General features: G+C 35.4%; 1 non-coding gene across 1 annotated transcript; it reads right to left on the reverse strand.

The window, feature by feature from the left end:
- Positions 1–310: 310 nt before the first annotated feature.
- LOC128292133 (small nucleolar RNA R71) lies at positions 311–416 on the reverse strand. The gene has a single exon (XR_008282118.1). It is a non-coding gene; the product is annotated as a small nucleolar RNA R71 (small nucleolar RNA).
- Positions 417–15,137: the final 14,721 nt, after the last annotated feature.

Raw genomic sequence — 15,137 nt, forward strand, 5'->3', positions numbered from 1 at the left:
GAGACATGAAATTGAGGCACAACAATTCGAGCTAATGCCAGTCATGTTCTAGATGCTTCAGACAGTGGGCCAATTCAGTAGAATGCCTACCGAAAATCCTCACCTACACTTAAGGCTTTTTATGGAGGTGAGCGATTCTTTCAAGTTAGCCGGAGTACCCGAAGATTCGTTACGATTGAAGTTGTTCCCGTATTCGCTAAGGAATAGAGCTCGAGCCTAGTTGAACTCATTGCCACCAAATTCAATTTTCACATGGCAAGAGTTAGCAGAAAGATTCCTCATGAAGTGTTTCCCGCCTAGTAAGAATGCTAAGTTGAGGAATGAGATCACTGCCTTCTAACAATAGATGATGAGTCCTTGTATGAGGCATGGGAAAGGTACAAAGAATTATTACGGAAGTGCCCTCATCATGGAACCCCACATTGCATCCAATTTGAGACGTTTTATAATGGTCTCAATGCTCACATGAGGATGGTAGTAGATGCTTCTACTGACGGTTCTCTCCTTTCTAAGTCTTATAATGAGGCTTATGAAATCATTGAGAGGATTTTCAGCAACAATTATCAATAGCCAACCAATCGAGCAACGTCAGGAAGACGAGCTACTGGAATACATGAAGTAGACGCTTTTACTTCACTCACATCTCAGTATCATCAATTTCTTCAATGTTAAAAAATTTACTACTAATGGGTCTAATAGTTTTGCAGCACAACAACCAAATCAATTTGAAAATATAGCATGTGTCTATTTTGGGGAAGCACATTTGTTTGTAGAATGTCCATCGAACCCAGAATCCATATATTACATGGGTAACTAGAACCAAAATTAAGGAAGGCAAGGACTACAATCAAATTTCTATAACCCATCATAGCGAAACCACCCGAATTTTTCTTGGAGTAACCAAGAGGCTAGAACCAGTAACACTTACGCCCAACCTAGATTGACCCAACCACCTAGTTTTCCCCAACAAGTTCAGAAACCAACCCAAGCTAAACCATCCAATGGCTTAGAAAATATCTTAAAGGCATACATGGTGAAGAATGATGCCTTAATTCAAAGCCAAGAAGCTACATTGAAAAATCTGTAAAAACCAAATGGGCCAGCTTGCTACTGAACTCAGGAACCTACCACAAAGTGTTTTACCTAGTAATACGGAGAATCCGAGTAACCCATGGAAGGAGCATTGTAAAGCATTGACATTGAGGAGCGGAAAGACTTTAGAGCCCAATTCTGTCAGAGTTGAGAAGGAGCTAGCCGATGCTCAAGACTCAGAGGAAGTTCAACTGAGTGCTGAAATTCCAGTTTCACAAGAACTAGAATCTGCAAAATCTGACAAGGTAACTTTAGAACCAGCTAATTTTGATCAACTAACAACTTTTTTAGATGCAGAATTACCATAAAAGATGAATCAACTAGTTCTAGTAAAGAAACCTCCACCATCCTACCCTTAAAGACTTCAAAAGTAGAAGTAGGAAATTCAATTTAAGAAGTTTTTAGACGTACTCAAGCGACTTCATATCAACATCCCTTTGGTTGAAGCACTTGAACAAATGCTAACTACATCAAATTCATGAAGGATATCCTGTCTAAAAAATGAAAACTTGGAGAATTTGAGATGGTACCCTTGACAAAGGAATGCAGTGCATATCTTCAAAACAAACTACCCCCAAAGTTGAAGGATCCTAGATGTTTTACCATACCTTGCAACATTGGAGCAACACATTATGGTAAGGCACTATGTGACTTGGGTGCGAGTATCAATTTGATGTCTATATAAATATTTAGGAAGTTAGGGATAGGTGAAGTTAGACCGACTACAGTTACACTTCAATTAGCAGATCGATCCTTAGCACACCTAGAAGGAAAAATCGATGACGTATTGGTACGTGTAGATAAATTTATCTTTTTGATAACTTTGTGATTCTAGACTCTGAAGCAGATAAAGTGGTGCCAATCATCCTAGGAAGACCGTTCTTAGCAATAGGAATGACCCTTATTGATGTGCAGAAGGGCGAGCTTACTATGCGTGTTCAAGATGATCAGGTAACATTTAATGTTTTTAATTTTATGTGATTTCCTGACACAATCGATGATTGTTCTATAGTGTTCAGTTTAGAGGATTTAATCATGGAGAAGGAACTCAACTATGTTGAGGATCCATTAGAACAAATTTTGACATCAAACCCTCAAAATGATAAAGAGGAGGATATATACTTAGCCTTGCTAGAAGCTAATCAAAGGGGATTTAATCCGTAATCCCGCTTTGAATCTTTGGAGTTAGAGAATAGGGATTATGCCCAACCAAAAGCATCAATCGATGAGCCACTTAAATTAAAACTCAAGGTACTTCCTTCACATTTAAAATATGTTTATTTAAGTAACACTTCTACTTTGTCTGTGATTGTTTCACAAAATTAACCAATGAGCAAGAAGAAAAACTCATCCTTGTATTGAAACAATTCAAAAAGGCTATCAGATGGACCATTGTCGATATCCATGAAATTAGTCCATCTGTATGCATGCACAAGATTATCTTGGAAGATGGAAAAAAAGGGACAATTGATGGACAATGAAGACTGAACCCCATCATGAAGGACGTAGTCAAGAAAGAAATCATCAAGTGGTTAGATGTGGGTATAATTTATCCCATCTCAGACAATTCATGGGTAAGTTCGGTCCAGTACGTACCGAAGAAAGTAGGTATCACGGTCATTGAAAATGAGAATAACGAGTTGATACCAACTAGAACGGTTACGGGATGGAGAATTTGCATCGATTACTGGAAGCTGAACAAGGCGACTAGAAAAGATCATTTTCTTTGCCGTTTTTGGATCATATTCTAGATAGACTCGTGGGGTGAGACTATTATTGTTTTTTTTTATGGATACTCAGGGTATAATCAGATTACAGTAGCAGCAGGAGATCAACACAAGGTAACATTCACCTACCCGTATGGTACATTTGCATTTAGATGCATGTCATTTGGTTTATGTAATGCACCTGCTACATTTCAAAGATGTATGATGTCTATTTTTATTGACGGTTGAAAAATACTTGGAAGTCTTTATGGACGATTTTTCAATATTTGGAGATACATATAATGATTGCCTAGCCAATCTGGCCAAGGTACTAAGGCGATACGAAGAAACAAACCTCGTACTCAATTGGGAAAAGTGTCATTTCATGGTACGGGAAGGGATTGTCCTAGGGCATTGGATAACGAGACATGGAATCAAGGTAGATAAAGCAAAGGTAGATGTTATTGAAAAACTCCCACCTCTGACATATGTAAAGGGTGTTAGGAGCTTTTTCGGCCATGCCAGTTTCTATCGAAGATTTATCAAGGACTTTTCCAAAATTGCTAAACCTTTATGCAAATTATTGGAGAAGGACGCGATATTTAAATTTGATGAAGAGTGCTTAAGAGCTTTTAAATATTTGAAGAGTCGACTAGTTTTGACACCCATAATCGTCACACCAAACTGGGATTTGCCATTTGAACTGATGTGTGACACAAGTGACTTCGCGATAGGAGCTGTTATGGGCCAGCGAAGGAACAAAGTTTTTCATCCCATCTACTATGCAAGTCAAACTTTGATAGGAGCTCAACTGAATTATACGGCAACAGAGAAAGAGTTACTTGCTATTGTTTTGCTTTTGACAAGTTTCGATCTTATCTTGTAGGTACCAAGGTGATTGTTTATATAGACCACTCGGCTATTAAGTATTTGCTTTCCAAGAAAGACGCTAAGCCGAGACTGATCCAATGGGTACTTCTACTTCAAGAGTTCGACTTAGAAATTCAAGATCGAAAAAGAGTAGAAAACCAAGTAGCAGACCACTTGTCTAGATTGGAGCCACAAGAAGGGAATTCTCAACTTATACCCATTGAAGAAACATTTCCAGATGAACATATACTGAAGGTAAATCATGTCCATAATACTCTTTGGTTTGCTGATATTGCTAACTATTTAGCTTGTGGTTTGATGCCGATTAATAAGACATATCATCAAAGGAAAAAGTTTCTTCACGATGTGAAGTACTATTTCTGGGAAGAACTATATTTGTTTAAAAAGTGTGCAGATCAAATGATTAGGAGATGCGTGGTAAAAGATGAAGTATATAAGATTTTATACCACTGTCACTCAGCTCTGAGTATGGGACACTTTGGAGGTACACTTACTGTGTCGAAAGTATTACAAGCCGGATTCTTTTGGCCAACACTATTAAAAGACGCATATGCTTACGTAAAGAGTTGTGATCGATACCAAATGGTTGGAAATGCCACCAACAGAAATCAAATGCCTCGAAAAACATCATTAAGATGGAATTATTTGATGTTTAGGGTATTGACTTTCTCAGTCCTTTTCCTCATCTTTTGGTCACAAGTACATATTGGTAGCAGTAGACTATGTGTCTAAATGGGTTGAGGCCAAGGCATATCTGACAAACAATGCTAAGGTTGTGATGAAGTTTTTACAGAAGCATGTGTTCACAAGGTTTGGAACCCCACAAGCCATCATTAGTGATGAAGGGTCCCATTTTGTGAACAAGTTGTTGAAATGGTTACTTGACAAACATGGATTGAAGTAGAAGGTTGCCACAGCTTACCATCTGCAGATGAATGGGCAAGCTGAACTGGCAAACAAAGAGATCAAAGGCATACTTGAGAAGGTAGCTTGCCCGAACCGACGAGATTGGTCCAAAAGACTGGATGATGCTTTATGGACTTATAGGAAAACATACAAGACACCTTTAGGGATGTCACCCTATAGGTTGGTCTTTGGGAAAGCCTATCATTTGCCTTTGGAGTTAGAGCACAAAGCTTACTGGGCTCTCCAACGACTCAACTTGGATCTTAAGCTTGCTAAAGAGAGATGGATGATCCAGCTCAATGAGTTAGAAGAATTTCAAATGTTCTCATACGAGAATGCCAAATTACTCAAAGAGAGACTTAAGAAATGGCATGACAAGCATATTCGAGTTTGAGAATTTGAAGCAGGTCAGCAACTCTTGTTATTTAATTATAGATTAAAGTTCTTTCCAGGTAAGTTAAAATCACATTGGTCGGCCTATTTACAATTCACCGAGTTTATCCGTACGGAGTTGTCGACCTTCAAGGTAAGGGAGGTATTTTCCAAGTCAATGCTCAGCACTTGAAACATTACTAGGGGGATAAAATTGAACGGGATCAAATCTCATTCATTTTATCGGATATTTAATTTCCCTTATTTTTCTTTTTAAATAAATGTTTTAGGGTATATTTTCGGGATTAGTATGTTTAAATAAATTCTATCTAGGAGATTGGAACTTAAGCGGGACCGTTTGTGACCCCTCCAATCTTTCTTGGAAATTGATTTTAACATAATCTTCCAAGAAATTATCCCCTAAATGGCAAAATAAATTTTTAATTTCAAATAAAAGGGTCAATTTTGATCCGTGTTTTAAATTGCAACTCAATTTAAGATTTTCTTTAAGTTTAGGTACTTAATTAAATAATTTTCAAAATGTGGTGGTTCTTTTGTAAATATTAAAATTAGATGCCTCCTTTTGTAAATATTTTCAAAAGGCTTCTAGAATAAATGTTTTTAGTTTAATAAAAAAGGTGATAATTATTAATATATAATTGTATCTATTATAATATATATTAATTATTATCAACTTTACATAGAGTTAGGATTAGTTTTAATTTAATCATATTTCATTTGATAAGCTTTTATCATAATAAATTAATAGAAAATAATAATTTAATATGCATTATATTAATTATTAATTGTTGTTAACTTTGATTAGAATTAGAATTTTTTAATTGTTAAATTGTTCTAAGAATTCTACTCTAATTCCTACTCCTCTTACTATAAAATCCACCCATCTATGTTTATTTTTTTTCATTCATACATCATTCCTTCGAAACACCAAAATCCCTAAGTGCTGCAACCATCTAGCCAACTCTGCCTAGCTGCATAGCAGCCATTCGGCTAGCAGCCCAGCTTCATCGCATGAAGCACGCCCACCATGTGAACAGTTGCCCCATTGCTCTAGCTCCAACTGCATAGGCCTTCATCCCGCACCTGCGCCCAGCTTTCACGCACGCTCACGCCAAGCCTGCTCAATGAGGATCTGCACACTACCTGCACATCCAGCCTAGCTAGCGCATGTTGCTGCTTGCATCCAATCCCTACTGCACGCTATTGCCTCGTACACTCGGACGGCACACCGAACTTGCACCAAACCAACCCCTTTAGCCGAAAACCCTCCAACTTCTTTTAATTTGCCATCTTTTAATTCATAATTATTTTAGGAGTTCTTAATTTTTATAAAAAGGTGGTAAGACAAATTTTTCTCTTAAATATTTAATTTTATTTAATCATTTAATTTTTCAATTTATTGAATTATTAATATTTTATACTAATTAAATTTTTGAGAAAATATTTGTTTCCATTTTATGTTTAGGTTAATCATGCCTCGCAAAAGAACTCATGCCTCTGCCCAAATTGATGAATCACAAAGAAAATTCCACTATGAAGAAGCCAAAGCGAGATATGAAAATGTTTTCAAGAATTTACAAATGCATCCAGAGAAAGGCTTCACATTGAAAAAAAGCAACTATATTGATTTTATGGCACATATTCGTCAGGTTGCTGAAACTCTCAATTGGGAGTTGTTTTGTGAGAAAAGACCTAGTGTGTATGAGGAGTTAGTTCGTGAATTTTATGTGAATTTAACATCAAGCGAGTTGACTAAAGTATCTGTCCGCGTAATCAAGGTACCAATAACTTCAAATGCTATTAATGAAATCTTTGAATTACCTGATTTTTGAAATGACAAATATTATTCCTTGATGAGTGATATTGAGTCTGAAAATTTGCAAGAAATTCTTGAGGAGCTTAAAGTTCCAAATTTCAAGTGGACTGTGTCAAAACAAGGAATTCACACTTGTCGAAGAGAATATTTGACACCACTTGCGAAGGTATGGTTCTATTTCATCTGATTCATCCTTATGTCTAGTTTACATGGAACTACGATTTCATTAGAGCGAATGGTCATATTATACTTGATTTTAACTGGAAAAACCATTGATGTGGGAAAAATCATCTCGAGAGAGATGCAAAATTGTGCTGCTAGACGTTCTGGCCCAGCTTACTTCCCTTTTACGATAAAAATTTTGTTCTTGAAAGCTAAAATTCTTGCAAACGTAAAGAAGACAGGTTATAGCCAGGGCACAATCACAGATTGGGACCTCTATCGAATAGCTGAAGACTCTGTTTTCCAGCAACGAGTTGAAGAAAGTAAAGATCCCGAAGAAGAAAAAGAAGATCCCACAGAGATCGAGCCAGTGCAATCGGTTGAAGTCCTTGATAAGGTGAAACCAATGGAACTAGAAGCTGAACCTGATGTCGAGACTTCAATGTTCAGAGCTCGACCGCCTTACCTGTAACAGCCTGTTTTTAGGTCAAATCAGAACAATGGTTTTGGGACCACAAATCTGAAGTCAAAATATTTATTTTATTATTTTAATAAGGTTTACAGCATAATAGATTATTTATGTGGAAGTTTCGTAAAGAAATTTTATTGTTTAAATGCTCAATTCGGTAAAAAGGACTAAATCGCGTAACGCGTAAAAGTTGAGTACTATTGTTTAAAGGTACTATATGGCTATAGCTTGAATTGTAGGAGTTCTTTCATTTCAAATAGACCATATTAGGGGTTAGTGGAAGTTTTTAGCTAGGTATTTTTGAAATTATTAAATTTTATAAATGTTAAAAAGGTAAATTGATTAATGATTATAATAATAAAAAAATAAAAAAAAAAATTTTAAAGTTGTCATCTTCACCTAGCCAAAATTTAGCAAGAATTAAAGCCATTTTCATAGCTTCCATATTCGGCTATGGTGTTTTGAGTGCATGAGTTCATTTTTGAGGTTAGTTTTCAATGATTTTTACGTTTTTAAGCTCGTTGTAGCTTAATCTAGCTAACCTGTACCTTTGTTTTTGAAATTGTTATAGATTTTGGAAAGTGCCATTGTTGAATACTTGAGTTCTTTGTTATTAAATGATGGATTTTGGATGTTTGATGATAATTTTATTAGTTTTGTAAAGTGATTTTTGACAAAAATGCAAAATAGGGACTAAATTGGGAATTTGTAAAAAGTAGTAGTTAAAAGTGTGAAACAATGAAAGTTTTGGGCTGTTAGAAGCATATAGGAAATTTGGCTATCATGGGTTATAGCCTAATTGTGTAAAATTTCCATTTTGTGTATAAAGGACTAAATTGCAAAGTAGTCAAAAGTCTAGGGGTAAATTTGTAATTTGGCCAGAAATAAATGTTTTCAGCTAAATTGAATTGAATGAAATTAAATGAGTTAATTTGATATCATATAGATCAAGATAAGCAAATACCAGAATTAGATCGGGGGAAATGAAAGGTAGACGAGTAGTCGATGGTTATCAAAGCAACTCGAGGTAAGTTCATATAATTAGAATTGAACTATAATATACTTGCAATGCTTGAATTGAATGTTTATAATTGAATTACTTAATGATATATCGAATGTGTTATCAAGCTTTAGTTGAACTATAAGAATTCATTGGATATGAGTGACATGTTACTGTACTTACCGAAATGGTCGAGCTCCTGCATTTGTTGCGAACTCACCATAGCTCGTATGAGCTTCCAGTTCAGCTCGAAAGAGCTTCCCGTTCAGCTCAATAGAGCTTCCCGTTTCCAACTCAATCGAGCTCACCGTTATCAGCTCATGATGAGCTTACTGGCCATGCCTCGAAAGAGCATGTATGATAATGAATTGACGGATTATTGACATTGTTCTCTCGATTATCCATTGAAGTTAAAATAGATTCAACGAGCCTAAATAATGTTATATGAACAAGATATGGTTTTTGTATTAGTTGAATGACTAACATGTGATGATTATGTGTAATTAGGTGATGGATTTATATTGAATTGTTGGCTTGTTATTATTGCATTTGATTTCTTTAAATGGTAAGTTTAATTCTAAATTATACGGGCTTACTAAGCTTAGAAGCTTACTCTATTTCTGTTTCCATGTCTTATAGAGGTTCGTTAGCTCGCCCGTTCCAGACAAGTCGGAGTTGCGTACCACACTATCCAAATTTCTGTTTGGTTTTTGAATTTATGAACCTTTGTAAATATGGCATGTATAGGCTAGTTTGATAGTATAAGTTATGTTTTGGAACCATGTTTTGAGTAAAAATTGTATATAAGTTAAGCCGTGTGATTTGGTTATTTGGTACTATGTTTTGGTTGTATATATATGTGTTTAATCATGGTATATTTTTAGTATGATAATGTATGTATAAGATTATGCAAAGGTAGTCTTGATTTAAGAGGTTAAATGGATGAATTGTATATGATGTTATATAGCTGCATGAACATGTAAATGGTAAGTTTGGATATAGCTTTATTTGTGTATTGAATTGGTTCATTTGGCTGCAGATTGAGTTATTTATATAAGGCCAAATTTGAATGTATTTGCTTGTGTTTAAGGGTGGAAATTTTGGCTATTCAAATGGCCTATTTTTGTCCACACGGGCAGAGACATGGGCATGTGTCTCAGCTGTGTGTGACACACGGTCATGTTACACGGCCGTGTGTCCCCTGGGGTACCCTATGAATTAAAGTCAGTATACCCTCTAGTTTTCACACGACCTAGATACACGTTCATGTCTAGTGGTCGTGTATGGCACAGGGGCGTGTGGTTTGCCGTGTGGCCAAGTCAGTAGCCTCCTTAATTTTCACACGGCCTGGCACACGGGTGTGTCTTATGGCCGTGTGGATAAGTTAGTATGTATGCCCTGTTTTGCCACGGCTTAGACACATGAGCGTGTCTAAGGCTGTGTGCCTCACACTTCCTGATCACACGGGAGTGTGACCTTTTAAAAGTTGAAAATTTTTTTAAGTTTCCAAAACTTTTATATGATACTGAATAGGTTCCAAATGCATGTTTAAGTATCGTATGCTCAATTTTATGTTCATAATGAATGTTTATTAATGACATTTACTGTAATGAGATGGTATTTCCAATTGTAATTGTTCTGAGCTGAATGACAAGTCCGGTAATGCCTCTTAACCTATTCCGGCAATGGTTACGGGTTAGGGGTGTTATATTACCCAGATCTTCGAGATGAGCTGTCAAAGTTGATGGACATAATGCTACATATGTAGTGGCATCAACAAGCTTATTGGAGATATTCAAAAATAAGAGATAACTCCATGAGAAGCGCTTTTACAAAAATATACAATGACCCTTTTTATTTTTGTGCCTGAGTTTCTAGATTTCATATTTGAACCAGGGAGTCCACTATCGAAGAGGAAGAGAAGCGATTCATGCAAAAACAAAGATGATGGAGCAAAAGATGAGTCAAATTCGGAAGAATCTGCAAATAAATAAGAAAGGGGGATCTTGACTTTATTATATTTTTGTTTTAAGTTATCCTAGGATTAAGTTTAATTAGGAATTTTTATCTTCGCATAATAAAACAAGAGATGGAAATCATTAATAAAATTGAACAAGTCGTGAAGTATAAAGTGTGGCAATAGATATATACATGTCTAGGATTGGATTTAGAAAGAGCTTGGTACTTAAGCAGTCAAATTGACTCACATCATCTTATCTAGAATCCTACCTGGTGTATAGTATCTATTCACTTTAAACAATGAGGACATTGTTCATTTTTAAGTAGAGGGACCGAAAAATTGAAATTGTTTCCACTCAGAATAATTTTTTTCTTTTAATTATGATTAGGATATATTTTGTTCAATAAATTTGAAATTTTGTTAAGTATGCTAAACTTCAGTATAAATAAAGTTTGATTATTTCAATAAATTGTTATGTTAGCTTAATAATGGCATAAATGTTCTTTTAATAAAGCATGCAAATCATACCATAAAATTTTTAGTTCCTTAGGAAAGTTAGGTATGCATGAAAGTTTAAGTCTCTAGAATTGACTTAGTAGTTTCTTGAGGCGAAATCCTAGGAAGCATGGAATGTTGAAAATGATTTAGGCAACTTTTGTTTGGACCGTTTGAGCCTTTCAAGCCAACCTTGATGAAATTTTACTTTTGAAACCCAACTTTGAGACTATATGGCCTAATTTTATTTGAACCTTAGCAATATTTAGCCATCACGTTTCTCTTAATTATCTTTAAGTTGTCCCAAACACTAGACTCAGTATTATGCAGAATATTCTTTGAAAATAAAATTTGGGGAGTTGAAAATAAGTATCAAATGCTCAAAAAAAAAAGAGAGCATACGTACTTGAAAGAAAATAGATGTACAAAAAAGCATGTGAAAGCAAAGTAAGTTGGTGTATTGAAGGTAAACATTTCGAAGGTCCGATTGAAGCTGAGTCTAGGGTTTTTAGCCTAAATTTATCTATCTTTTACCTACCCCTAGCCGAGCCACGTTACAACCTTTGTAAAGACCTATTGATTCAAGTTTCTATGCTACCTACATTAGTGGAGAGAAATTACTATGTTCAACATATGAAGGCATAAATTAAACTTAATGATTGCAGCTTAATCTTGAATAAGGGAATAAAATAAAATTGGTAAGGATTTACATGTTTTAAGAAAGAAATCATTTAGTCTATTTTTGCGATCATAGTAGTTATTGATATTAATTTGAATGATATGTATACATAAGTAGCATAAATATCAAAATTCTTGTTCTTGAGCATAGATATACCTAATTCATAATTTTGGGAAGAATATTGTTCTGAATGATTTTCTCAAAGGTGTTTCTGAAAAATTCTTTTCAATTTGTGCATTACTCGGAAAGAGCAATGAATTAAGTTTGGGGGTGTGAAAACACAAAAATATACACACTTTTTCATGCCCTTTTTAACTCAAATTCATACAGTTTTGGTAAAATTATTGTCGAAGAATATATAAATATTATAAAATAATTATTTTTTACTTAATTATTAACATAATGAATTTTAATTAATTTTATAATAAATTTTGATTAATTTTATTATTTTCGACAGATTTGCACAAATGGAAAAAATTGGCTCGACAAACACTGCTAGAAGTTCAAAACCGAGATGCAATTTGAAGTATCAAGGCAAATTAATTTTCAGCCTAAGTCGATCCAATTATGTGTATTAATTCATGATATAATTAATTTTAATTTATATCCAATTTAATTTGGATTAAATAAATTATTATTAATTAATTATGAAAAAGTGGTCTAGTTGAGCCGAACCAAGTGAACCGAACCGAACCGACCAAGAAGTGAACAGCCCAAAACAGTCCATATGCTGACCCAAATCAGCTTATTGGCTGATTATTTAGCTTGCAAAGAGGCCCTTGAAGACTTGTTCAAGTTGCAAACAAACCCCTCCACAATTGGTGGCTTTATAGATTTGCCCCAAGCCTAAATTAGCAAAGTTGAAACTATCAACCTTGTCACATGTGTGGCCGGAAAAGGGAGGGCTCTTTGGCTGATAATTTTAGCTATTTTTAGCAGCCCTCTTCAGCAATAAAACCCCCCTTAGGCTGGTCATTTAAAACACATCTCAAGCATTCACATCTTTTCTCTCTTCTCTCCACTTTCTTTCTTCTTTTCCATTCCAAATTCCATTGCTCTCTTGCCGATTTCTCCTCTTGGAAAAGGGGCATTCATCAGTAATTTGGAGCAGCAATTAAGTGTTCATAGCAGCCTGGGTCGACGAGGACAATGGAGAAGGAAGAACGGAGCAACTAGTCAAGCCATGAAAAAACACCGGATTTGATTCTTGTTCCCTATCTCTTTAATTTTTTTTGTTGTTATGATGAACATATCTATGAATAATTATGTTATTATAATGGTTAATTTAATCAATTTAGATTGAATTTAATTTTTGTTAGGCTGATTGCATTTCGTTTGCTAAAATTGTTAAAATTGTGTTTATGTTGTTATAAGCCTAGGTAAGATTCTTGATTAAGTAAAATCATGAGGTAAGATGCTTGATTAAGTAATATCATGACTAAGTTATTCTTGCATTACAATTGTGAGGTAGCTAATGAATTAATTATTTAAAGGATTGAAATTGTAATTAATGGACACGATGCTTAATCGGTGCATGTTTAATCATCTAAGGTAGTGAGGTTAAATTAGCAAGCAGATTCGATGATACATTTGCCTTGCATAATTTGCAAGATTATTGTGATTAAACTGTTTCAAGATATGGATACTTTGTTACCTCATGTAGTCTTTTTTGTGGTTATTAGATTTAATTAATCGTTTGAATTGACATAGGGATATGTACAAGAGATTATTTCGATTTAATTAGTATATATGTGCAATAACATATTTACCTATAAAAGATTTGTTTAATCGGTTGAATTCACATAGGGATATAGTCAATATATGAATGGATTTTGGTAGGTGAGTGTGTTCATAAGTTAACAAATTACTGAGTTGTCGTGAATTTATTCGTAACAATATAAACATGAGTTTAATAATTCTAAGTTAAGAAATGTAATTGATCTAACACAATTATGTCATCTTGATTAAAATCTTATTTTGAAATTGTGCATTTGAGATTTGTTTATTTAGTTTACTTAGTTTAAAATCTTAGTTTTTAATTACTCTATTCAAATAAAATATTTTTCTTCACCAAAGTGTTTTAAATAACATTCATAAATAATTCTTTTCACAGTCCCTATGGGTACGATAACTCGACATTTACTTGTCACTTTATTACTTGTTGCAATTGTGTACACTTGCACATTTCCGTCGTTCCAAGTATGCATGTTGAATTAGGCACAAAGCCTAATAAGTGAGTTTGACCATTTAGGTATACTTTGGAGGTATACTTGGTATGTTGTAAAGTGATCATTGGTATGTGTTTATGTATATCATGTTGTATGTGTGGATAGTCCATGATATAGGCTTGATATTGGTTGGTTTTAAGTGCCTATTTATGCCATGGTTGTATGTGCATTGTTGAGCTTAGGTTGGAATCATTTTGGGTGAGAAATATGGCTTGGAAAATGACATATTTTTGTCCACACATGCGTGTGTCTCAGCCATGTGTGACACACGGCCAGGTGACACGGCCGCGTGTCCCCTGAATTTTCTAATGGTTGCAAGTCAGTAGCTTCACACGGCCTAGCACATGGGCGTGTGGCTTGGCCGTTTGGCACAAGTCAGTATACCCTCCAGTTTTTACACAGCCTAACACACAGGTGTGTGAGGCCATTTCGAAGGGTACATGGCCTGGCACACGGATGTGTGGTCTGGCCGTGTGACCCAAGTCAGTAAGTTGCACGGGGTTGGACACAGGCTGGGACACGACTATGTGATCCCATTTCAAATGCCCACACAGCCTGAGACATAGGTGTGTCCCTTGGCCGTGTGAGACACACAACCTGGCCACACGGGTGTATGTCCCCTATACTTTGAAAATTTTTCATGTTTTCCTAAAAATTCTTTAAGTACTCGGTTTAGTCCCAAACCACTTTAAATGTTTATTTTGGGCCTTAAGGGCTCATATTAGGGACCATATGAATGTTTATGAATGGTTTTTGATTCGAATGATAATTGATTATGAAATGTTTGATGGTATAAGTTATAAGTCTGGTAATGCTTCGTAACCCTGTTTCAGCATCAGATATGGGTTAGGGGAGTTACATTTATTGGTATCAAAGCTATGGTTTAGTCGATTCTCAAACTAACGTAGTGTAACACCCCTCGCCCGTATCCGACGCCGGGACGGGGTTCGAGGTGCTACCTGAATTTTACTAACACTTCTATACTAAACAGGGCCATGAAATCTCAAATAATTAAAAACTTTTCTTTTCACATACAATTTGTCCCATATACGGGCTTACGAGGCCCAAAACATACATCTGGAGTGGTTCGGGACCCAACCAAGAACTCATGAAAAACTTAGAAAATCTCTTGCATCAAGGCTTCATACGCCCATGTGGGTATAGAGCACACGCCCGTGTGCTAGGGACACGCCCGTGTCCCGAACCCGTGTCCAAAAACCTAGACAAATACAAGGCTATTTTCCAAGCCATTTTGTCACACTCACAACAGATACACGCATACTTATACAATAACATACAACATGGCAAAATTAGGTACTTAAACATTCCTAACATGTCAT

This window comes from Gossypium arboreum, chromosome 4 (assembly GCF_025698485.1).
Source record: "Gossypium arboreum isolate Shixiya-1 chromosome 4, ASM2569848v2, whole genome shotgun sequence".
In the NCBI taxonomy this organism is placed as follows: domain Eukaryota; kingdom Viridiplantae; phylum Streptophyta; class Magnoliopsida; order Malvales; family Malvaceae; genus Gossypium; species Gossypium arboreum.